This window comes from Acinonyx jubatus, chromosome B4 (assembly GCF_027475565.1).
Source record: "Acinonyx jubatus isolate Ajub_Pintada_27869175 chromosome B4, VMU_Ajub_asm_v1.0, whole genome shotgun sequence".
In the NCBI taxonomy this organism is placed as follows: Eukaryota; Metazoa; Chordata; class Mammalia; order Carnivora; family Felidae; genus Acinonyx; species Acinonyx jubatus.
Genome location: NC_069387.1, coordinates 113,947,938 through 113,974,734, shown reverse-complemented (window position 1 = coordinate 113,974,734; position 26,797 = coordinate 113,947,938). Strand labels below are relative to the sequence as shown.

Sequence of the window (26,797 nt, the reverse complement as noted above, 5' to 3'; positions counted from 1 at the left end):
TGAAATTGTGTTACAAGTTATGCATTACAATTTATTAAAGTTCCGTTTGAATAGATAGGAAAAAGTGGTTAATGAGGATGCAGATGGTCTTTCTGAACTGTGGACAGGTGCAGGAATTGCCCAGGTGCACCACAGTTGTTGGTTGTTTGCATGGCTCCTCTGTGAAGTAAGAGCTGAGGTCAGGTAAGAGTTCACCATTGCTCACAAATTTGGTGCTTGAATGATGGTGTAGTGGAGACAACGTTGTACTGTGGCCTCTGAAGTGAGGTCTGACCGTGGACCACTCTGAGCCTCATTTTCCTCATCTGTGAACTGGAGATGAAATAGTTGATGTGAAAGCGCTTTACGTAAACTCTAAACTGCTGCCCTTATGGAAACCATCACTCCTTCCAGAGCAACTAAGTCTCAGTGCGGTCTCTTGTTCATGATTCACAAACCTGGCTAGCTAATAGAGTCACTTGTGGGAGTCGATGGGGTTGGTGGGGCTTTGGGAAAACACAGATTTCCAGTCTCACCCAGACTTGCTGAATCAGAATTTCTGTGAGAGGACCTAGAAATAGATCTATTTTTTAAATAATGTTTTTATTTATTTTTGAGAAAGAGCACCTGAGCGGGGAAGGTGCAGAGAGGGAGGGACAGAGGATCCGAAGTGAGCTCTGCACCAACAGCAGAGGACCGGATGCAGGACTTGAACTCATGAACGCTGAGATCATGATCTGAGCTCAAGTCAGACGCTCAGCCGACTGAGTCACCCAGGTGCCCCGAAGTCTGTATTTTTAATAGGCCCCCTAGGTAATTATGATGTGTTTGGGAGGCTTTGCTTTGTTCATAAGCTTCGGCTGATGGATTTAAGAAAACCATATACATGCTTCCCTCTAAATCCTAGCTTGGACTTTCCCCCTAAAATGGCTTGTGCCGTTTGTCTTCACAGACAATAAGGCAGTCAGAAGAGTGAAGGTGAGGAAGAGCAAGAATTATCTTCACTTTATCTTCTCGAGAATGTCTGTCTCAGCAAGTGGAAATAGGAGCACTCATGTTTTGATGTCAACCTGGTGTTTGAACCCAAACTGTGTTTCTCCTCCTTTACCTCTCCCTCTGCAGCCCTGTTATTTACAGTGTGGTTTTCACTTTTTTCTGTGTGTTGAAGCCTGTTTGCAAAAGGAAGAGTGTGAGAGTCAGCACTCCATGAATGTACAACAGATTGACACTATGCTTTCCAGTTTTGCTACTCAAAACTCATCATTGAAAATTTTTTTTTAAAAAATTATTTCTGGAAATAACTGAATTGTAATGTTGGCACATACAGATCACAAACACAAAAAGAATCTCAGCAGTACTAAGAAGATAAATTGATTCTGAATTTCTCACATTTTCTGCCTTGCCTCTAATTTACATAGGAGTAATTGTAGATTTCAAATGAGTGAAAGCAGCCACCTCCACCGTTGGCAGCCCAGACTGTTTTCAACAGCAGAGCTCTGCAGTGTGTACATACGCACAAATGCTCTCTTCTAGGACTTTGCAATTTCCTAATGTTTAAGTATTCCCCTACTTGCAAAATTCCTTCACAAGTGTTAGGTGTTTGCTGTTTTTCCAGATACCTTGTTATACATTTACATAAGGCATAAATCCCCAGAGTTCTTATCTCAGGCTCACAGGCTTGGTAGCAAGATGGTCATGAATATATCACTGTAGAAAAAGTTAGCTTTCATTTAATTATATTAATCAAATTGCATTTCCAAATTACATTTATTTTAAAAGTAGAGAGTTTTTCCTATGGAAAAACACGAGACTGATGTATCTACTCTGTGTATAGCCTGATCCTTTAATTCCGTAGTTCATTAATATAATTTATTATCTTGTATTCATTCCATAATTTTATTAATTTGATGGAAATACTACTTTGAAAGTAAGTAATGCTTAACAGATATTTGAGGGACTAAATGGGGTAGATATTCTACATTTAGTAATGTTAAATATGTTCATAGCTATTGTTCAACATCCATTTCTAGCTTCAGCTGTCTCCAGAAGATGACTTTGGATACTGAGTCTCTACCCTGTGGCTCCAAATCTCTAGAGATAAATTTCCAGCAAAGTCTTAAATACCTCTATCTTTCTTCTTCCCAAAGTTCCTCAAACTCAGTGTCAAAAACGGAACTTATTTCTTACTTTCACACCTGATCCTGTTCTTGAGTTTCTTATTTCAGGGAGCCTCAGTGCATTCTTCCAGATGCTGAGGCTTCAATCTTTGACATTGTCTCTGACTTTCTCTATCCTCTTCAGGAGCTAAATACTGTTGGGCATGTCTTTGTCTTTCCCTTCCGCTGCTACCCTCCCATTTTTAGATCTTGTTTCTCAAACCAGGGTCCAAGGATTCTTAAGGGGCTCCATGCAGATACTCTTGGGGATTTGAGTGTTCTTCACCATAAGTTTCACAGTTTCTATTCATGCCCAGGATAATCAAACAGAATGAACAAGTACATGTTTGGGGTCTTCCAGTTTTGCAACTGAGTTCTGCCACTGATTTTAATACCCACATTTGTGTTGTGTTTGTGTGTTGGCTCTAAGTTGGGCAAGTTTTCTTCTGGGCGCTCATGGTGCCCAGCTTTGTCGAGAACTCCTCACATTGTTGCAGTAATGTGCATCTGGCTTTCCCAGTGGACTCTGAGATCTTAGAGGACAGGGACCATGTCTGGCTTATTTTTGTATTCCCTAAACCTAGCCTTGGGCCCAGCACATAGTAGGTACTTACGGTTGTGGTCATTGTATGTATAGCTGACCCTTGAACAATGCAGGGGACACGGACACCCGCCCCCATGCAGTTGAAAATCTATGTATAACCTTTGACTCTCCAAAAACTTAACCAATAACATACACAGTATATATTTTGTATATTATGTTATGTAATTTATTCTTACAATACAGTAAACCAGAGAAAAGAAAATATCATTAAGAAAATCATAAGGAAGAGAAAATACATTTACCGTATTGTATTTACAAAAAAAATCTGCCCATAAGTGGGCCTGTGCAGTTCAAACTCATGTTGTGTTGTTGATCAAGGGTCAACTGTATATTGTTTTGGAGTCTGATATTTTCTTTGCATACACATTCCCATGGATGGCTCTGGTTATTTTCATGTCTATGTAGTATTTAGTCATGTTGATAGATGACATTTGATTTAAACCATCCCTTATTTTTAGATGTTTGGATTATTTTCATTTGTTGGCTATTTGAGTAGTACATTTAGAAACATCTTTGAAGAAAGTTATTTTTCTCTCATTTAGGTTTTCTTAGGAATCCCTTAATGGAATTACCAGGTCAAAAGGCACAAGCAGTTTTATTCCTCTTGTAATAATATTGTAGTTTTTTTTTTTTTTTAATTTAAACGAAAAGACCAGGCTGAGCTGTAATGTATGATCTCTTTTAGATAAGTGTCTTTTGTTTCCAGTTAAACTCTTTTTTGATTTGGAATCTAAGTAGAAGGAACGAATGATGACGATCCCGCTTCTGCCACCGTTCTGTCATTGCTTGCCCAGACTGTTACCCCCATCTCTGTTCTCTCTGCCTTCAGTCACACCTTCAGAAGTATGTGAAGCGTACCTCAGCCTGAGCAATGTTTCAACAGGCAAATCTAATCACTTAATCTAATCATGCCGAAAATACAGCAGAGGCTGTCCATCACCTGCGAGATAAAGCCCAGCTCCGCAGTCAGGGCATTCAGAGCCCTTCAAGGCATGGCTTCTGTTTCCCTTTCTAGGCTTATCTTTGGCTGCTGCCCAGATGCACTTTCTGCTCACCCTGAAGGCACTATTTTCAGTTGAGAACGTACTTGTTGTTCCCTCCATCTGAAATGAACTCCCCAACCCCATGCCTGCCTGGCATTGCCTTACTCGGTCATCAGACCTCAGTCCAATCTTTCAGTGCTGCTCTCCTTCAGACCTTGGTGCCTGTCGTCCCTGCCCCTCCCCCCACCATTCCTTCAGAATGTCTTCCACCCTTCATTAAAGCCTTTGTCACTTATATAGAAGCTCTTTGTTAATTTTTATTTTATTTTATTTATTTTGAGACCGAGCAGGGAAGGGGCAGAGAGAGGGAGAGAGAATCCCAAGCAGGCTCTGCACTGTCAGCACAGAGCCCAACATGGGGCTTGAACTCACAAACTGTGAGATCGTGACCTGAGCTGAAATCAAGAGTCAGATGCTTAACTGACTGAACCACTCAGGCGCTGCTCTTTGTTATTTTATCTTCTCACTTAGGTTGTGAGCTCATTAAGGATAGGAATTTTGTGAGTTGGGTAACCCGGCATTTGATACAGTGACTAGCATGTAGCTGGTCCTCAATAAACATTTTCTGAATGAACAGGGTTATTATTTTGGTTACTCATTTACAAGTGGAGTACTTATAGGTAAGTCTACTTATTTTTTTTAAAGTTTTTTTGAAAAAAATGTTTTTAATGTTTATTTTATTTTTGAGAGAGAGAGAGAGAGAGAGACAGAGTGTAAGCAGGGGAGGGACAGAGAGAGAGAGGGAGACACAGAATCTGAAGCAGGCTCCAGGCTCTGAGCCGTCAGCACAGAGCCGGATTCAGGTCTCTAACCCATGAACCATGAGATCGCGACCTGAGCTGAAGTCGGACGCTTAACCAACTGAACCACCCAGGCGCCACTTAATTTTTTTTTTTTAACGTTTATTTATTTTTGAGAGACAGAGACAGAGCACAAGCAGAGGAAGAGCAGAGAGAGAGAGAGAGAGAGAGAGAATATCTGAAGCAGGCTCCAGGCTCTGAGCTGTCAGCACAGAGTCTGACATGGGACTTGAACCCACCAACTGTGAGATCATGACCTGAGCCAGTCGGACGCTTAACCAACTAAGCCACGTAGGTGCCCTGTAAGTCTACTTATTTTTAAATTGAGAATCCATTTATGGTGTACTGTTGACCCTTGAACAACGTAGGGGTGAGGGGCACTGATACCTCCCACAAAAATTTGTGCATAACTTTTGACTTCCCCAAAACTACTAATAGCCTACTGTTGATCAGAAACCTTAGTGGTAACATAAAGTCAATTAACACGTATTTTGTATCTTATATGTATTATGTATTCTCACAATACAGTAAGTTAGAGAAAAGAAAACTATTAAGAAAATCGTAAGGGGGGGCGCCTGGGTGGCTCAGTCAATTAAGCGGCCGACTTCGGCTCAGGTCATGATCTCGTGGTCCGTGAGTTCGAGCCCCGCGTCAGGCTCTGTGCTGACAGCTCAGAGCCTGGAGCCTACTTCAGATTCTGTGTCTCCCTCTCTCTCTGACCCTCCCCTGTTCATGCTCTGTCTCTCCCTGTCTCAAAAATAAATAAACGTTAAAAAAAAAAAAAAGAAAATCATAAGGAAAACACATTTACAAGTGCTGTACTGTATTGAAAAAAATCTGTAAGTGGGGCTGTGCACTTCAAACCCGTGTTGTGTTGTTGCTCAAGGGTCAGCTCTATATGGTAATTCTCAGTTGTCTAGGATGTCAGTTTATTATTTTTTAGTGGGAAGCTGTTGTAATTACGTTTAAGTAAGCTGTAAACCCTGGATTATAGGCTATGTGAAGGGATATCTGGCTCACCATCATATCGCCGGGGCTTCGTACTTGTGCCTGACACCAGCAAGCACTCACTAGTTGTTTGCTGAATGAGCGAATCGGTGCCTGAATGGAACTTTGTGAAAAGGCACCTGACCATGCGGCATGTCACAAACCTGGACAGACGGAACTGCATTTATGCTTTTACTTCATTTACATACACATACCTGCCCTGTTTTATTCACTGTTCTGTTAATGTGTTTATGTAGCTCACTGCTTTTCTTATAACTCCTATGGTATCTTCTACCTCTACCATTGTGTGGCTTTGGTGGCTTAGACTTTGGTGGCTTGTTTATCTCCCTCATCTGTTTAATGGGAGATGCCTGGGAAATGTAAACCTCAAGCCAGGAAGCGAACACCTGGGTGTAGTGGGCAAGATGGATTTTTTTGCACCCCGACAAGGAAGCAGACAGTCTGTGGGCCTGGCTTCCTCATTTATCTCCAAACGTCAAATCTAAATCAATCCACATCCTGTGGTTCTGGGGGATAAATGACTGAATCATATCTGCATGACTGAGGTGATTTGTAGAGACGTGATGTTATCCAGAGCCTGCTGCCAAAACAGGAAGAGGTCATTTTGCAGAGAGCATGGAGCACCGGCAGGGATCACATCCCTTTTCCCTGTGTCCCATCTCCTTGTGATACCTGTTTCATTTCTTGGTGAGAATTTGGGTGTTTTTCACCACAGCTTATTTTACAAAGAACAAAAAATTCCATCCACTACTTGGTTTCTCCCTTGGATTACTAGTCTTATTAAAATGCTTTATAAGGGAATAAAAAACTGAGGTAGTAATTACTGGAGAGGAAGGAGTAACAAGGTGTTGGGAAGGAAAAAAATTATTTTCAACTGTGCACCAGAACCATGAATGACAGGAAGACTTGAGGAGAAAAACGTCTGGAATGGCAGCAAAAGTCCTGCTATTTGGCTCATTAAAATAGGTATTGTACATTCTCGGTGACCTACTCCCAGGCTTGAGACTTCTGTTAAAGCCCTGCTGTGTGAAAGCTAAAATCTTAATTGAAAAGAAAATGGATTGAGCCACTATTGTACTTACTGAAGTTACTGTTCGTGCCGACTGCTCGAATGCATTCTTTGCGTGATGCCGGAAGGACTGCAGGAAGCTTGGCAGCCCTGAGCATCATTTAGCTTTAGCTTCAGGGCCTGCTGGAGATGACAGGGCAAGGATCAGGGTCTGGCTAAGTGACACAACGTAGCTGTGCCAGAAGAAGTGTTCTGCCCACGTAGCAGGTGGTGCAAAAGGAGGCTGACTTGATGTCAGGATGTGGGTGAGCAGTCACGGGAAACCCAGCAGTGCCTGGCACACGGGAGAAAGTGGAATATTGAATGAACGGGGCCCAGGGAGGGCAGAGGACGGTGAGGGCTCAGATGTGGTTGTAGACGTCATCATGTTTCTCTCACTCCACGTTCAAAACCATTGACGTTTTCTTGGCTCTGACATATTAGGCTTCTCCAAAGAAACAGACCAATAGGATATGTATAAATACATACATGAGATTTATTAAAGGAGTGGCTCGTGTAGTTGTGGAGCTGAGAAGTCCTGTGATCTGCTGTCTGTAGGCTGGAGAACCAGGAAAGCCTGTGGTGTAATTCAATCCGAGTCCGAAGGCCTGGCAGTCGGCTGATGGTGTAAGTCTTGAACTGAGTGTGAAATCCAGAGAATCGGGAGTGCCGATGTGATGTCCAAGAGCAGGGTAAGATGGGTGTCTCAGCTCCAGTGGAGAGCATGAATTTACCCTTCCTCTGACTTTCTGTGCCATCCTGGCCCTCAACTGATTGGGTGATGCCTATTCATCTTCTCCAGAAGCACCAGCTGTCTGAGCATCCTGTAGCCCCATCAAGTTGATATTTAAAATTAACCATCACATGGGGCGCCTGGGTGGCTCAGTCGGTTGAGCATCTGACTTCGACTCAGGTCATGATCTCGTAGTCTGTGAGTTCAAGCCCCGTGTCAGGCTCTGTGCCAACAGCTCAGAGCCTGGAGCCTGCTTCCGATCCTGTGTCTCCCTCTCTCTCTGCCCCTCCCCCACTCTCACTTTGTCTCACTCTGTCTCTCAAAACTAAATAAATGTAAAAAAATTTTTTTTAAATTAACCATCACAACAGATTAATTTTGGTAAAAACTCATGCATGTACTTCTGGACTCCCCTCTCCCTGTCTACCATGGGCACTGTAGGGAAGGCCAGGCTCTGACAACATAAAGAAAGAGAGCGAGGTAAAGGCTGTTTATAAGGATGGTTGGAAGAGAGACACATTTACAGCGGGTGGATGAGTGTGGTTTGGGCCTACATGATTGTAGAATTCTCCAGCTACTCAGAATAGAGGAAGTTTTCTGTATGCTGTTGTTTGTTGCACCCCCTCCCCCTCTGTGAAGAGGACTAAAAACACATTTTGGATGAGACATGAGCAAGTCAGACCTAAGACCTAAAGACAGTGAGAAGTGGAAGGCAGCAAATGGCTGGAGTGTTGGACTAGTTGCGCTGTTTGTTTTGTGATTCTGGACACATGAGGAATTGTGGTTTAGGGAGAAGATAGGAACATAGGAGACGGGGGTGGGGGGGCCGGGGGGGCGGGGGCGGGTGGCAGAGTCCTGAATTCTTGTTCTGAATCGATCACTAATTTATCGTCACCAGAATTGAATCTGGAGCATGCCATTTGGATGTGGAAGCTTCGATTGTTTAGAAAACAATGAGGTTGGTTCCCACACATGGGTTTGACATGGAATTTTCCTCAGTCTGAGGCAAAATTGACAGAACAAAAATGACTCTGGTCGGCTTGTCATGAAGCTAAGGGTACTCGGTGTGATGCATTCTCCTTTATGCTAGGATTGAGTATGTCCTAGTTTTTGGTGTTAAATTCCTTTCTCTTATGAAGTGATGGTGACAGTAGATGGTGGTTGGATTGTTTTATCTTTTAATGACTTGGCAAGATGAAAATTGGCAACATTGTTTTAATCCTTTAAATTCTTCTTGAAATTCTAACGGCACACACAATCCATAATATTCAGAGCAGATAACCTTTAAAGTTGCTTTCAGTTCTGACAGTTGGGGATTCTAACCTTTTCTTGCCACTTGTGACCATGAGGTGACAAACTCAAGTGTCAGTTGATGTTTGCATCCTGAAACAGACTGTGTTTTGGCCTGGAAAAATCACAGTGCCAGTACATAAGTGTTACAGATGCTTCAACTTTTCCTTCAACTGACACAGAACCTGAAGCAGTGCTTTATTTTTTTTAATGTTTATTTATTTATTTTTGAGAGAGAGAGCGTGCGCATGAGTGCGGGAGCAGGGAAGGGTGAGAAAGAGAGAGAGAGAGACAGACAGACAGACAGACAGACCCAAGCAGGTTCCAGGGCTGTCAGCGTGCAGCCCGATGTGAGCCTGGAACCCACAAATTGTTGAGATCACAACCTGAACCTAAGTCAAGAGGCAGACACTTAACCAACCTAGCCACCCAGGTGGTTGAACTATTACATTAAATCTCAATTTGACCAAAGACTAGAACTGAAATAGTGGAGAAACACTGGCAAGCATTGCTAATGGCAGTGTGAATTGGCCTAGTGGAGGGATCAGCAAACTTTCTGTGAAGGACTAGACGGTACATATTTTAAGCTTTACAGGTCACGTTGAAGTCTCTGTCACAGATTCTTCTCCTCTTCCCCTCCTCTTTCTTTTTTTAAAAAACTCTTTAAAAATGCAAAAAACATTAAAAATTTTTTTAATATATGTTTATTTATTTTGAGAGAGAGAGAGAGAGAGAGAGAGAGAGAGAGAGTGGGGGAGGGGCAGAGAAGAGAGGAAACACAGAATCTGAGGCAGGCTCCAGGCCTGCTGTCAGCACAGAGCCCGATATGGGGCTCAAACTCATGACCTGAGCTGAAGTCAGATGCCCAACCGACTGGAGCCACCCAGGCACCCCAAAAATGCAAAAACATTTTTAGCTGATGGGCTGGATTTGACCTGTGAATAATTTGCCAATCCCTGATCTTGTGTATCTGGAAGGTGGTTTGATGTTATCTGAGTTACAAATGCACAGTTATCCATAGACTGAGCGATCCCTTGCTGGAATTTATCATACAGATAGGCTTACATCTGTGAAAAATGGCCCATGTACAAAGTTACTAATAATAGCATTGTTTGAGATACCAAAACACTGGAAGCAACCTAAATATCCATTGATAGGAACTGGTTAAATAACAACATGTCCGCATAGAGTATGATAGAGTCTTTTAAAAGAACAAGGCAGCTCTATATGGAATAATGCCTCAGATATACCATTAAGACAGAATAGCAAAGTGCAAAACCGTGTTTTTAGAACAATGCCATTTATTAGTGTAAAAAGAAAAATGTGTGTGCATGCCTGTGGTTACACACGTACACGCAAGTGCTTGCACTTATTATACCTATAGAATACTAGTAACTATGGTTATCATTGAGGAGGGTAATTTGAGTATTTTAGCAATAAGGATGATAGGGAACTTTTAACTTTATATTATTTGTAGCTTATGAGTTTAATGTCATGTGCATGTATCAGCTACTCAGAAAATTGAATTTTTAAAAAAGAATTGCAATGGAGAAAGTAACGATAATTCTCAATATGAGTGAATTCAAAGATATTGTTACTTGAAATGGATTTGAATCTTTCTTTAATCACAAGTGAACCCACGCTGCCCTGACATGTACACATCTGGTTCTCTTCACACAAAGGCACTTTGACAGAATAATAATCCTTTTTCAGCTTTTGGTAACCTAAGATGGTAGAATACCCATCTCTAGAAGTTGGGTTTAAGATTCTGCTGTTGATATTGTTCCTTCTGATTTTTAAAATTGTGAGCAAGGGCACCTGGGTGGCTCAGTTGCTAAAGCGTTGACTTCAGCTCAGGTCATGATCTCACAGTCTGTGAGTTCGAGCCCCACGTCGGGCTCTATGCTGACAGTTTGGAGCCTGGAGCCTGCTTCGGATTCTGTGTGTGTCTCTCTCTCTGCCCCACCCCTGCTTGCACTCTGTCTCTCTTTCTTTCTTAAAAATAAATATCACAAAATTTTTTTAAATTGTAAGCAGCCATACTATAAGGTGACCTGAAGAATGATGCAAAGTTTAGCTTGGTAATAAAATAATTTCCATAGCCATGGAGTATTGGTGCTAGAAGGTTCATTGAGACTTGTCCAACCCCTTGGGTTTTTATTTTTATTTTATTTTTATCAGTGTCTTAAGAGGTATAGAGCCTGCCCAAGGGGAGGCACCTGGTGATGGTAAAACCTTTAACTCAGACTTACCCCAACCTCACATATACTGTTGACATAGAGAAGGCTCTAATGGGTGTTATTGTGTATAGTCTCAGCCTCTATTTTGCTATATTCCTGACTCACTAAAAGGCAGAGATGTGGAACAAGGTTTCCGAACCATCACTCTCCCCTGAGTCATACCCAGCCATATCTCTGTAGTTGGCCATGGAGTCTCTCTTCTCCCTTTTCCCTCCCCTCTCACCTGAGACATGTTTAAATGGCTCCCTTAGCAATTCTTGCTCCTTACCCTGACCATAAGACCCAGCGGCTTCCTTGGGTCCCCTAAATCAAAACAACCAGCTGACTCCAGGGTGATAATTATAGTAGGGTAAGTGATCCTAGCCAAGATCAGCAGAGCCATGTAACTGACCACCACGCCTAACAGTAAGAGCTGTAAGCACCTACTGTTGTATGCCAGGGACATCTTTACCTTGCTTTCTGTGCAGCATTATTGTGCAAATATATGCATATGGGTATGGGGGGGAACAGACAAGTGGTTGGCTTTGTGTTTAGAAATGGAAAAACCAAGGTTTTCTTTCCCTTCCTATGTAACACTGTTTGAAAAGATGGAGAAGTGTTTCTGGAACAGAGTAGAACAAAGCAAAACAACGAAGTCAGGGCTAAGTAGTCCCAGCCTCAGGAAAGTATTGTAGAGTTGATGCAGGAGTACAAAGGGTAAGTGATCCCTTAGGCAGGGCTATATCTAGCCTGTGCTGTAGAAATGTTAGTGCATTGTAATGCGAGTATTTCAAAGACAGCCCTGCTTTCCTTCTCTATAAACTGTTTAACTTAATCTGTTGGAATTTCCCCCCTCTTACCATGAGATAATGAGTTGGTATTGGAATTTTACTAAAGAACTTACGTAAATTTCCAAATAATCAGGTAATTCCCATGTATGTAATTGCTATCACACTGAAGTAGAAGAGCTACCCTAGTCATGTGATTTTAAAAACCTGATGAAGCATTTGAAAAAAATTAAAAAAAGAGACTCTAATGGAATCATTCAGGGTATTGGGATAACATTTTTTTCCAGGAATATAATCATGTTTTTTAGGAAGTCTATAAGTAGACCCTATAGTCAGTTGTCCCAGTAAGATAAACTTTAGTATACCCACTCTTAATTTAAAAAATAAAATTCTTGGGGGTGCCTGGGTGGCTCAGTCGGTTAAGCGTCCGACTTTGGCTCGGGTCATGATCTCGTGGTCTGTGAGTTCGAGCCCCGCGTCGGGCTCTGTGCGGACAGCTCAGAGCCTGGAGCCTGTTTCGGATTCTATGTCTCCCGCTCTCTCTGACCCTCCCCCATTCATGCTCTGTCTCTCTCTGTCTCAAAAATAAATAAACGTTAAAAAAAATTTTAATTTAAAAAATAAAATTCTTAGGAAAGTAGAATATTTCTTTAGCATGATGATTAAAGTGTATTGTAAACAAAAAAAAGTGTGTATGTGTATCCACAGCATGTACATATATTTTAAACCAGCCTCTAACATCATACTTAGTAGGAAACACTAAAGATTTCCATTAAAAAAACCCTTAAGATAATACTCATTATTGTTCTGGCATTGCTTGCCAGCACAATAAAGCATGAAACATGCATGAAACATGTATTTAAAGTGTAGCTGGTTATAGGAAGAAAAACAGGTTTTTAAAATGACATAATTACATACCAGTAAAAAATAAGTATGATTACTAGGTATTGGCCCAAAGGATACGAAAATACTGATTGGAAGGGATATGTGTGCCCCGATGTTTATAGCAATATTATCAACAGTAGCCAAATTATATAAAGAGCAATGTCCATTGACTGACAAATGGATAAAGAAATATCCGTTTGTGAATATCCAAAAGTGATACGTATATATACATACACACAATTGTGTACACAGTGAAATATTATTCAGCCATGAAAAGAATGAAATCTTGCTATTTGCAATGATGTGGATGGAGCTAGAGAGTATTATGCTAAGTGAAGTAAGTCAGAAGGACAAATACCATATGATTTAATTCATATGTGGAATTTAAGAAACAAAACAGATGAACTTAGGAGGGATAAAAAGAGAGGCAAACTATAAAGCAGGCTTTTAACTATAGAGAACAAACTGAGGGTTGTTGGAAGGGAAGTGGGCAGGGAGACGGGATAAATGGGTGATGGCTATTAAAGAGGGCACTTGTGATGAGGGCTGGGTATTGTATGTAAGTGTTGAATCACTAAATCCTACTCCTGAAACTAATATTACACTATATGTTAACTGGAATTTAAATAAAAACTTGGAAGAAAAAAAAAACAAGTCTGGTAACACTCCTAGAATTTATGGGAGTTCAACTTGTGGGTATATATATGAGGAACAATAGTTGTATACTAGCAATAATCTGTTAGCTATAATGGGAAAGATGCTTCCATTCTTAATAGCAACAGAAAGCATAAGACCTATAGAAAAACTCTTACAACACATTGTAAAAGGAATTTACTAGCAGGTAGTTTTTAATTTGAACAAATGAAAACTACATCATGCTTCTGGATATTAGAATAGTGAATATTTTACATTTGTTCTTTTTCTCCAGTTAATTCATAGATTTTATATAAAACCGATAGAGTGCTGAAAAAGAGGTTCAGTCCTACAGTCTTTCAATTTGGTAATGTGTGAGTTGATAGCCTTTAAAGAGTCTCTATTGTTTTGGCCTCAAGTAATGGAAAACCTGGCTAACCATGGTATAAACAAGAAGAGGCTTAGGTTTATTTATTTTATTTTAATTCTAGTGTAGTTAACATACAGTGTTATATTAGTTCCAGGTGTACAATATAGTGACTCAGCAGTTCCATATATTACTCAGTGCTCATCAAGATAAGTGTTAAGAGTTTGTTTTTTGGTGTCCTTCTCTCCCCCCCCCTTTTTTTTGTAATGTTTATTTATTTTTGAGAGAGCATGAACAGGGGAGGGGCAGAGAGAGAGGGGGACACAGGATCCGAAGCAGGCTCTACGCCGACAGCAATGGGCTTGATGTGGGGCTCGAACTCATCAACTATGAGATCATGATCTGAGCTGAAGTCAGAACACTCAGCTGACTGAGCCACCCGGGCGCCCCTGCTCATTTGTTTTGTTTCTTAAATTCCATATAGGAGTGAAATCTTAGGGGATTTGTCTTTCTCTGACTGGCTTATTTTGTTTAGCATTATACTCTATTGCTCCATCCATGTTGTTGCAGATGACAAGATTTCATTCTTTTTTATGGCTGAATAATATTGTGTATGTATCTATGCATGTGTGTGTAAACCATGTCTTCTTTATCCGTTCATCTATCAGTGGACACTTGGGCTGCTTCTACAATTTGACCATCGTAAGTAGTGCTGCAGTAAACATAGTGGTGCATATTGAAACAGGGTGCTGCCGAGAAAACCACCAGATGCCGAATAGAAGCAAGGCAAGATTTTATTCACGGCCGGGCCAAACCTGATCTCCTGATCTTATGCAGAAAAGTGCAGAGAATGGCCCCGAACAAAGGCAGCAGTGAGCTTATATGGATTTTAGCAAGTCAGAATATGTCATTATTTGGTTAACCAATTACAATTTACAGCATTTCATGGTAGCCAATTATATTGTGACACACAGACGTTAGTTTTGGTGGGAACCTATCAATTTAAAGGTCTTTGTCCTAAGAGGGTTTAAAATGACCAATCATAGTTAGACACCTGAGATTCCGTAGGGCCGCGACTACGTGACTTTTTACATGTTGGTCTTGCCTAGGCCAGATTTTGGTAGAAGGGGTGGGGGGGCGTTTTGCATCCTAAGTTATCTATTTAGAAGCAGGCAAGGTCACAGAAGCGAGATAGGGCGGTTAGTAATTTCCGGTAACCCTAATAGGGAACTACATAAGCCTTTCATCTCAACTATTCATGAAAGGTGAGTTTAAGCCGAACTTATATACAAAAAGCTTTCTGATATCTTATAAGTTGGCCTATTACACATATATCCTTTAGAATTAGTGTTTTTCTATTCTTTGGGTAAGTATCCAGTAGTAGAATTACTGGATCATAGGGTAGTTCCATTTTTAATTTTTTGAGGAACTTCCATAGTGTTTTTCCACTTTGGCTGCACCAAATGCATTCTCACCAACATTGCACAAGGATTCCTTTTTCTCCTCGTCCTTGCCCAGCACTAGTTTTTTTGTGTTTGTGATTTTAGCTATTCTGACCAGCCTGAGGTGATATGTCATTGTGGTATTGATTTGCATTTCTTTGATGATGAATGATGATGAACATCTTTTCATGTGTCTGTCGTCTGTATGTCTTCTTTAGAGAAATGTCTGTTCAGGAGGCTTAGGTTTATTATCTTGCTGTCCAGAGGTGTAGGGTGCTTCCGGAGAGTTCCGAGGCTTAACACCACCACAAAGGACACAGGTTCTTTCTTTTTCCTGCTCTGCCATCCTCAGTGTATTTATTGGCTCTTCTCCACAGGCTTGGCTGCTGGTGGTCACAAGATGGCTGCATTAGTTTCACGTAACATATCCTTACACATGAATATTTAAAGTTGGGAATAGGGACCATCCTTTCCTGCACAGGTATCTTTTATAAGGAAAACCTTTCTCAAAGCTTCCCCAAAAACTTTTCCTTGTGTCTCATGGTACGAAATATTCCATTCAAAAACCAGTGGTGGGCTGGATTTGGCCTGCAGGTTAGACTAATCAAGAGTCTCTTTCCTTTGCTGGAGAGAGGCCCCACCCTGAGCACAGGTAGAGCATATGGTGAACAGCTGAGCAAAATGGGTCTCTGCCAACGAGAGAGGGTGTGTGTGTGTGTATGCGCATGTGTGCCCATGACTATGATGGGACTGGCTTTGAGTAGGTGACCAGTGGTCCATACTCCTTGACTCAAGAATTTTAGAAGTTTTAGAAGTTTATTCTAAAGAAATAATCGTAAGGATGCCTGACTGGCTCAGTGAGTAGAGCATGTGATTCTTGATCTCAAGGTCATGAGTTCAAGCCCCACGTTGGGGATAGAATTTACTTAAAAAATAAAAAATAACTGTAGAAGTGGATAAAGCTTTCTGTACTCAAATGAGCAATATATTTACAGTAACAAAAAAATACCTTCATTAGTAATATAAAAACTACAAAAATATATGCTACAAATTTAAATTATTATACATTCATGATAATGTGAAATCATCAAAAATCATGTTTTCACAGCATTAAAAAAAACTATAGAATGTTTGCAAGGGATAAGCAAGATACAGAATTAGAACTAAACTGGTCCCATTTTCATTTACTCATACATGCTGAAGATTGGGAAGAAATACACCAGAGTACTGGTTTTCTTCTAGTGGTAAATTATGGGTTAATTTTCTCCTTTTCTGTATTGGCTGAGCTTTCTACAATAAGTGTGCAGTACTTTTAAGATCAGAAAAATTAATAGCATTGAAGTCACACGTTTGCATTGAATCAGATTTTTTTTAATAGTTTTTTTTTTATTTTGTGTGTGTGAGAGAGAGAGCGAGAGAGAGCAAGTGAGAGAGTGCTCATTTGCAGGGGAGGGGCAGAGAGAGAGAGAGAGAGAAAGAGAGGGAGAAAGAGAATCCCAAGCAGGCTCTGCACTGTCAGCTCAGAGCCTGTTGCGGGGCTTGAACCCACCAACTGTGAGATCATGACCTGATCCAAAATCAAGAGTCAGACGCTTAACTGACTGAGCCACCAAGGCACTTTTTCTGTGTAACAAACTACCCCTCAAGTTTAGTGATTATTTGCTTAGCTCGTGATCTGACAGATCAACAGTTTGGGCTGGGCTGGGGTGGGCTGTTCTTGGCTGAGGTTGTTCATGTATCTGAGTCAACTGCTGGGTTGGCTGGGGGCTGGGTGGGGGGGCCTCATCTTTAAGCCTCTGATTTTCTTGTCCTATAGCAGGCCAGCCCTGGATTGGTTTCATGGCTGTAGAGCAGGGTTCCAATGGAGTGAGCAGAAGTAAAAAATCCCCTTGGGCCTCGGTTCAGAATTGGCACACTGTCAATTCTGCCTTATTGTGTTCGTCAGAGCAAGTTACAAGGCCAGCCAGTTCCAAGGGGTAGGGAAGTAACACTCTCCACCCCTGTGCCCTTGATGGAAGAAGCCATACAATCATGTTGAATAAAGGACGTGGATATAAGAGAGGTGCACCATTTGGAGCCACTTTTGCAAAGCAATCTGTTGCTGCATCTTAAAAAATGAAGGAAAACAAAACAAAACAGAAAAACTCTACCTCCAAATCACAGAAATAGAACTATGAAGTAAAATGCAAACATTTAGGTGATGAGAACCTTTAAATGTTTTCCTTGAAGGTTATTGGATAGATTTTATCTTGTCACTCATGGATGGTTGAGAGTCTAGTGACAGCTTATCTTTTGAGGTAGAAGTAGGCATTTAAATCAAGCTGTTTTTAGAAAGAGACGGGGGAAAGCAAAGTTTTCTCTCTAAATGAATTAATATTGATGCACACTCCGAATTTGTCCTTTGGGTGTATTCCTGTGTAGGTCTTAAACAAAGTGTGGAGTGATGGGCCAGAAACAGCAGACTGGAATCTCCCCATATTCAGAGCCTTATCGCTCTGTTTCCCTCTTGCTCTTCATATAAATGGAATTTAGAAGAAGAGGTCTTTACTTAAGACAACTGAGTAATTAGGATCATACATGCCATTCCTTCTTGATGTGCAATTGTCATGGCAGTAGCATTAGTAAGTGGTTGATAACCAAAAGATCCTGTGATGCTTCTCAAACTGGGGGCGATGGGCACACTTAGGGGTTTTGTGGGGACCTGAAGAAGCCTTAGTGTAAGCATGTGCATCTTCCTGGAGCATCACTTTTGTTTTGTTTCATTTTAAAACTTTATTTTGAAGTAATAGAATCTCACAGAAAAGTTGGAAATAGAATTTAGAGAATTCTTTGTATATCTTTCACTTGCCTTCCCCTAATATTAACATTTTACATAACCACGGCACATTTTTCAAAAGTAAGAAATTCATATTGGTAAAATTGTTAACTTTAGTTATTAACTACAGACTTTATTCAGTTTTCCCTGGTTTTCTACTAATATTCTGTTGCGGGATCTAGTTCATGTTGCACTTAGTTATCATCCCTTCTTATACTCCTCCAACTTACGACAGTTTTATCTTGCATTATGTGACCTTGACACTTTTGAAGAGTAGTGGTTATGTGCTTTGTAGAATGTCTGTTGATTTGGGTCTCACTAGTCTGTGATTAAACAGGTTATGGATTTTTGGGAAGAGTATAGTAGGGGTGATATGCCCTTGTCATCATGTCATATCAGGGAGTACATGATGTCAGCATGATTTAACCACTGATGATATTAACTTTGATCCCTTGGTTATGGGGTCTGCCAGGTTTCACTACTATAAACTTACTAGTTTTTCCTTTCTGTGATCTATTCACTAGAAGAGAATCACTGAGGGTGCCTGGGCGGCTCAGCGGGTTGAGTGTCCGACTCTTGATTTCGGCTCAGGTCTTGATCCCAGGGTCCTTGAGTCGAGCCCTGCATTGGGCTCCTGCTTAAGATCCATCCATCCTCCCTCCCTTTCTCCCTCTCTTTCTCTCTCCTTCCCTCCTCAACTCCTTTCCCTTGCTTGTGCATGCACCTTTTCTTTCTCTCTCTCTCTTTCTCTCACATTAAAAAAAAAAAAATCACTGAGTCCAGCCCACACTCAAGGGGAGGGAGGGAATTTAAGCTCCACCTCCTGGAGGAAAGAGTATCAAAGGATATGTGGGCATATCTTAAAACCACCACAGTAATTGGTATTTTTATTCATATTTATTAATATTTTGGGGAAGATTCTTTTAGACTATGCAAATATCCATAAATTATCACCCATAGGTCATCATAGGTCCTAATAGTCCACTATTGCAGGGTCACTTTTTGTATTGAGATGTTTCTTTCTTTCTTTTTTTTAAATTAATTTATTTTGAGAGAGACAGAGATAGTTCAAGTGGGGGAGGGTAGAAAGAGAGGGGAGAGAGAATCCCAAGCAGGCTCCGCACTTCTAATGCAGAGCCTGACATGGGGCTCGATCCCACAAAACCGTAAGAACGTGACCTTAGCCGAAACCCAAGAGTCAGACGCTTAACTTGACTGAGCCACCCAAGTGCCCCTATATTGAGATATTTCTGTTGTAATTACCCCTTATGAGAAGGGCAGAGTCACTCCTGTGCATTACGCCTGAGTTTGATTTAGCCTTCTGGATTATTTTATGTGTTGACATCTGTCCAGGAGGCGCCTGTGGATTGGATTGGGGCTTTCCCAGTGAACAGTGGGGAGTGCAGTCCAGTTCGCAGGCAGCAGTGAGTGCCGGAACAGCAACAGTTGTTCCCAACAGCTCCCTCCTTGCCCTGGTTCTGTTAGTACAAAGATTTATCACCTTGGCAAGACCCTGAACAGACCTTGGGCTAGTGTGTATTCTCATCTGACTTTGATAGGCGGAGACGCACCGTCCTCTTTTTCCTGCCTCATTTTCCTCATCTCTGAAATAGGGGAACTTGTGTGGTGACCTGGATGAACCTTGACATGCTATGATCCTAGGTTACTCTTCAAAAAAGACAACTGGTGGGAAAGATACAGACATGCTGGGGGGGGGGGGCACTGGGAAGGGTGCTTATTCCCACAGCGTTGGGGGCTTGTCAGAGGAGAGAGGGACCTTGAACCAAATGAAGCTGGGAGGGTCCTCTTGCTGCTCTGCCATCTCTTCTGTGTGTTCTGTTTTGTCTCTTCTGCTTTACTGTCTGTCATCTTTCTGCCCCTGCATATGAGCTACAAGGAGTCTCTGCAAAAGAGGTAAGTCGAAAACCCACACTAGAAGTGGGGACTGAAGACAAGCCAGGAAGATTTCCAGAGAAGGATGCCACAGTTACCTCAGCCTTCTGAGACCCCACGGTGAGTTCCTTCTGGGCCCTGGTTTGCGTCTGTCAGTAGCCTGGGGTTGGCAGATCTCTTTCCTCCATCTGGATGCTGAAAAGAAGGAAATTCTTGGTCTTTCCTGGGATCAGGCGATGATTTCAGACTTGGAGAGTGGCTCAAAGCACCACAGATGGTGTATCTCAGCCTTGCTCCCAGTGGGGACCCACGGTTCCTCTTTTTCCAGCCATTTTGATCTTTGCTTTTTATTTTGGTGACTGTTCTGTCTTAGCCAGGGAAAGCAAGTGGGTTGCTGATAAGCTATCTCCAGGATTCTCTTTTGGCCTTTTTTCTAGGTCTTCGTAATCTCTCTCACGTAAATGAGGGACTGAGGAAGTCATCACTCTCCTTTTCTTTTTAAAATTCGTTCCTGCCCCTCCCGACCAGCTACTTTCCAGCATCACCTTCCATATTTGCATAGTGGTTTGAGGTTTCCCCCTACTCCCCCTCTCTTGGTCTCCCCTCCCAAACACTGCTTGTAAGGATTCCACCTATCCCATTGCTCCTGCTTATAATAGCCCTTCAGCCATTTGAGACCTGGCTTGTTATCAAGTTTCTTCTTTAAAAATAATCTTTACTGGTGCCTGGCTGGCTTAGTCAGTAGAAAGTGCGACTCTTGATCTCAGGGTTGTGAGTTCAAGCCCCACATGGGATATACAGATTACTAAAACAGATTAACTTTTAAAAAAATTAAAAAATAAAAATAATCTTTAAAACATAGATTTGTTTTGACTCCGAAGTAATACACATCTGCTGCATAAGACTTTGGAAATAGAGAAGACAGTAAGGGCCATCCATGTACCACTGCCCAGATAGTTGTTGTTAACATGTCATTTGTTGTTTTCACTTTCTTTTTGGAGAATACGTATGTGTGCAGATATGATTATTTAACATCATTGGAGTCGTATTGTACCTAACGTTTTATAACCTGTTCTTGTTTCACTGTTCCACTAGTCACTGTTAAGATGACTTTTGGTGTATGTTTACATTTTTTAAGTTAAATGGTGCTCTACCTACTTAGTGACCACACACTTTCTGTCTTTTCTCATGTAATCCCCAATGTTTTCACTCTCATTTCCCCTCTGTTTTAGGATGATGATGATGATGATGATGATGATGATGATGAGTTATCTAGTATTTACATCAGACACTATTCTGGAAATTATATTGGTACATTCATTCTCAGAGTAGTCTACAGGGTTGGTGCCTTTATTAGCCCCTTGTGATGGATCAGGAAAGCAAGGTTTAGGAACTTGCTTGAAGCCACACACTTCTGTAAGGGACAGAACTGAATTTGAACCTTGTTATTGGTTCAGAATCCATATTCCTAATTCCCTTGGCATTTGCCTTGTGAGCACTTAAGTTCCCGGTCAGGGACATACTCTTTATGGAGAAAGTGGATTATAATCTGAACAATGTACTTTCCAGTTTTTATGGATAAAGCTGATTGTTAAGTCTTGTCTTGGCCCCTTCCATTCTCTGTGACCTGTGGTAAGTTATTTCGGCTTTCTCAGCTCCCGTGGGCCTTCTCAGCTCTCAAGTTCTATGCCTTTATTGTGGAAAAACGCAAAACAGAGGCAGCATTCAGGGACAGACCCGGAAGGACAAGAACATTATTATCCACTCAGATTTCAGGAGCACTTACATTTGGCCCCAGCAGACATTCCTGTGAGGAAGTTGTTTAACTTCTCCCTATTTTACTGAGCAGGAGGTAGATAGTGCCCAGGAGAAGTCCCCACAGAGACTGTGAGGTTTTCGTGGGCGCTAAAAGAGGTCCTTGTGATAGGCAAATCCCATGACATACTTCCTTTTGATATTTTGAGATTTGGGGCTCTTGTGCCCAACCAACAAGTGTGGAGACCAAAGCACACGTGCTCCTCACTAGTGCACAGTGTTGCTGTCTCTTCCCAGATGTTTTTGGAGATGTGTGGCTAGAAGGAGCTATTGGAAGATTTGGGTTCTTCGGCGGGCAGTGTGTGTGGCTGGGCTGGTGGGGTGGCCTGGGCAAGCCCGAGGTCACTGCTGCACTTTACCTGACGTTGGTAATGAGGTGTGGTCCACTTGGAACCGCAGATACTTCTCCAGGCTCCTGTTCCACCACCCTTGCTCGGCAAAAGGGAAAGGAGAACCGGATGTTTGTCCTACAGAGGAGAGAGTTCACTCCTGTGCAGTTTCTCTTCCTTTTTCATGTAGACTTAAAGAAAAAAAAAGGGGGGGGGGGTTCCTGAACTTGGTTGGCTTCCAGCTATATCACAGCCCCTTACTTTGCTCCGTGGGTGTTGGTGATCCTCTGGTACAGAGACTGGTGGTACTCATGTTCCTCTGCCAGCTCCCCCTGGCCGGCAGCTTCATTTTCTGGTGTTCTTTCCCCCTGTTTGCCAGCCATCTCTGAGGAGATGCAGACATTTTCTTCTTCATTCAGTTCTCCTAGAAACAACAAAAGCATACCTATTAAAAACAATTTTTTTTTTCTGGGGCACCTGGGTGGCTCAGTCGGTTAGGTGTCCGACTTCAGCTCAGGTCATGATCTCACAGCTGGTGGGTTCGAGCCCCGCATCGGGCTCTGTGCTGACAGCTCTGAGCCTGGAGCCTGCCGGATTCTGTGTCTCCCTCTCTCTCTGCCCCTAAACCACTCGCATTCTGTCTCTGTCTCTCTCAAAAATAAATAAACATTTTTAAAAAATTAAACAAAATTTTTTTTCTATTGTTGACTTGGGAAATATCCCCTGTTGCTTTTGCCAGGGGACAGGGCAGCCTTTGTTCTATCCAGTGAAATATTTGGGGGCCTTATTTCAAAGTCTAAGTCCCTGGGATAACAAGTGGTGGTGACAGTGAGCCCTGTTTATGTTTGGGCATTGGGAGTCTGAATTAAATTGAGTAGAGCAGTAATGAAGCACTAAATGTACACGGAAAACATATGTGTCAGTCACATTTTCAGGCTTCCTGTGGGAACTGGGGTTATAACAACAGTAATGATGCCATGTTGTTGATAAAACAATAACATTGGCATTTGTTGGGTACTCACCACGTGCTAGATAGCCTGCTCATTTAGACATCTCTGAGGTGTGTGTGTGAATTGTGTTTTGCAGGAATGAGAAACTGAGGCTCAGATTAAGTCACTTGCTCCAGGTCACCTAGAAGCAGGAGAACTGGGCTTTAGACTCAGGTGAGCCCACAGTCCCCACCTTCAACCTGGCACATTATAAGAGAATCTGGGCATTTATAGCTTCACATTTTGAGATACCTGAAGAAATTGTATTGATGAATAGAAGAAAAAAATTGTTTTTCCTCTCCATCATGTTTCTTTGAACTGAATAGGACTTATGTAATGAATATGATTAAAGGGGCATGGGATTTAAGCAGGCATTTCTCCAAAGAAGATAAGTAAATGGTCAGTAAACACAAGAAGTGATGTTCAGCATCACTGGTTGTTAGGAAAATGCGTATGAAACCATACTGAGATATTATTTCCTACCATCAGGAATGGCTAAGATGAAAAAGACAGGCAACTGCAAGTGTTGGTGAGGTTGCACGGAAGTTTGAGCCCCTCATACCTTGCTGTTGTGGTTGTTGAATGGTGCAGTCACTTTGCTAACAGTTTGGCACTTCCTCAAAATACCAAACATAGAGTTATTGTGTGATCTGGTATTCCACTCCTAGACCAAAAAGAGCTGGACACCCAAACATGTGTGCAGGTTATTTGTCTTTTTATTATTATGTTGTAAGAGTTTTTTAAAAAACACAGTGTGGATACGAGTCCCTTGTCAGATACGTGATTGGCCGGTATTTCCTCCCATTCTCTGGATTATCTTTTCATTTCGTTGCTGGTGTCCTTTGGTGCCCCAAAGTTTTTAATTCTGATGAAGTCTATTTTATCTGTTTTTTTCTCTCGTCACATGTGCTTTTAGTTCTGTGTGTTTTTGAAGTGCTAAAAATATTAGCTTATTTTTTATTCCAGACCAGTTGATTGCTGTAATATACAAGAGGAGCTAGCTGTGAGTAATTGAATAATTCATGTCCCTTGTTAGAGAAGAATAGCAAGCCCACACAACTATGAGGTTCAGTGATATCAATGGTTTTCTTTCCTCATCTTTGTATTCCCCCCTCCCAAGCACTTAGCATGCTGTTGTGCATATAACAGAGGCTCAAAAAATACTTGTTGACTAAATCTGGAAGGGAGAATTGATTTTTGCTGTATTTTGTTTGGGCTTTAAAAATAGTTCTGAGTTCAAATCTCAGCTTCACTTGCTGTGTGGCTTTTCCTAAGCATTTAACCTTAGTGAACTTCAGTTACCACACCAGGAGAAGAGTGGCAGTAATGTTTGCCTTGGAAGATGGTTGTAAACGATTGCACGTAAAAACCTGCATACGTGTAGAGATTCCACAAATAGCAGTTCCTGTTTATATCAATTAGTTGAATCTCTATCTCAGTTTCCCCATTTAGTAAGATGGGAGTGATGCTTGTCTTAAATCTAGTATACTTAGAGATTCATGAGATAATAGACTTGATTCTTCCCTACTTCTTTGATAAGGCAAATAGCCCGTTTCCCAGGACTTCCGGAGAACCTTTCTTGGTCTCCAACCGTCTCCATTTTTGTGGAATTCATGTTGATGGAATATTAAATGTATGAGCTAGTTGCACTACGAAATACAGAAGCCACAGGCTACATGTGATTATTTAAGCTAAAATGAATTAAAATAAAAAAATTTAGTTCCTCAGTTGAACTAGTTACATTTCAAGTGCTGGATAGCCACATGTGGCTAGTGGCTACCATGTTAGACGCTGTTTGTACAGAACATTTTCATTGTCACTGAAGGTTCAGTTGGACAGTGCTGGAACAAAATGGGTACTTTTATGTGACTTTCTGTTCAACTGCAGAGCCTGTGGAATAAAGCTTTTCTATAACCTCAGCTAAGCAGCCCCTTCCCAGCTCTTCTCCTGCCCCACTTAGGGGACCCAGGCTTAAGATTCTCAGTGGTTTTGAATCTTGGGAAACAACTACATAACCCAAGATGGCTTTATTCTAGGTTCTTATTATTTCAGGAATTTCAGCTTCCCCTCTGCTGATGCTGTGCCTTCGTACATTTGGTCAATAGGAAGGGTAGAAGTGGAGCCATTTTGGGCAGTTATGGTTGGATGAATACCACTGTGGCCTGAGGGGTGGCAAGATGTTTCCCAAAATCCCTAATTTTCTATGATGTATCGGGTGCTAGAAAAAAAAAGGGAAACCTATAATATAAACAGATATTTCGGATTCTGGAATTTTTTTCCAGACAAAGTTTGACAAAGAATCCTGAATATTCCTCTCTGTTTGTCACCCCACTAAACTAACATCAGTAGATTTCTTCCTGATGACTTTGGACATATTCTGATCAGGTTGCCATGCACCTGCAGTCTTCTCTTTGACTTAAAAATTAACATTAGGAGAGGGGCACCTGGGTGGCTCAGTCAGTTAAGTGTTTGACTCTTGGGTTCGGCTTAGGTTATAATCTCACAGTTCATGAAATCAAGCCCCTTGGTGAGCTCTGTGCTGACTGTGTGGAGCCTGCTTGGGATTCTCTTTCTCCCTCTCTTTCCCTCCCTCCCTCCCTGCCCCTTCCCTGCTCTGTTGAAATAAATAAACCAAAAAAAACCCACAAAAAACAGGAGAATTAAATTCATTTTGTTGACAGGTTTGCTCTTACATCTTCTTCCTTTATCTACAAATCTTTTTAAAAAAATAATTTTTAATGTTTATTTACTTTTGAGAGAGAGTGGCAGAGTGTGAGTGGGAGAGGGGCAGAGAGAGGAGACACAGAATCCAAAGCAGGCTCCAGTCTCTGAGCTGTCAGCACAGAGCCTGATGTGGGGCTTGAACCCATGAACCATAAGATCATGACCTGAGCCGAAGACGGATGCTTAACCGACTGAGCCCCATTATTCTACACATCTTCTAAAATCACTTCTTTTATAAGAATGGCTTCTCATAAACCATTCCTATAATTTATACCTTCCCAGATCAATCCTGAGGATAGTTTCTTTTTGACTTGATCCAGAATGTGAAATCATGCAACGAATGAGGGGCCGTGTGTATGGATAGGGTTAACATTCTTCTCCATCTGCTTTTAAGTGAGTGTTGGCTTTGCCGGGCCAGGTGAATGAGCCCACAGTCATTCCTCAATGGAATGAAGTGATTAATTTCAGGCTGTTTCAGCATTTCCAAAACCTGGATTCTAGTAATGTTCCTTGGAAAAGGGGGTCTGTGGTTTCCGTAGGCACTGTAGCTTTCCAGGAGGAGAAGCTCACCAGACCCTAAAACCCTTATGTGGCCCGGCATCCTGTGGTTTTGTGGCCTGCAGGTCACCCATTAGGGAACTGCTGGGCTGGAGGATGGTATCTGATAGACAGGAAAACACCCACTGTGGGAGAGTGCAAATGGAGCAGTCTTGAGCATACTTCTGCTTTTCGTTTCTCACTTGTTTCTCAGTTTTTGTTTCTCACTGATTATTTTTAACCCAGAGCGTGGTCGTTTGAAGCTCTCATAAACTCTTGGGCCCTTATCAGATAAAGGTGCCCCAAATCTTATGGAATCAGGAACATCATCTGGCATGAAGAGAAGGTAAAAATTGCTGTCTTTTTTTTTTTTTTTTCCTTTTTTAAAGGAGCCTTTTAGTGAAGTTGCTAATTCATTTCTCTCTGGCGTACATTTTGGGTCTACTAAATCTATGTTTCTGCTTCAAGGTACAATCACATTCTAAGAAATAAGCAATTTATAGGCAATTCTGTGATGAGGATCTGGTCATGGCTTTTAGAAGACATCTGAAGCTCTGAGGACAAATTTTGTTGTCAGGACCATGGATTATATGTGTGTCTTGCTTCTATTAATGCTTTTTTGAACAGATTAAGTAAATGAACTTCTATTTAACTTGGTCTAATAGTGTTAGCCAGGCTAGTGCCTGATAACAACAGCAAC

General features: G+C 41.6%; 1 protein-coding gene across 2 annotated transcripts in view; it reads left to right on the top strand.

Moving 5' to 3' along the window:
- TMCC3 (transmembrane and coiled-coil domain family 3) overlaps positions 1 to 26,797 on the top strand; it is a 282,827-nt gene that overhangs the window by 16,382 nt on the left and 239,648 nt on the right. Inside the window, exon 2 of one of the 2 annotated variants that reach the window (XM_053226617.1) lies at positions 22,934 to 23,010. The exons of the other annotated variant lie outside the window; for it this stretch is intronic. The gene's annotated coding sequence lies outside the window, so the exon portion shown is untranslated. The remainder of the gene's footprint in view (positions 1 to 22,933; positions 23,011 to 26,797) is intronic. 2 annotated transcript variants of the gene reach the window in all.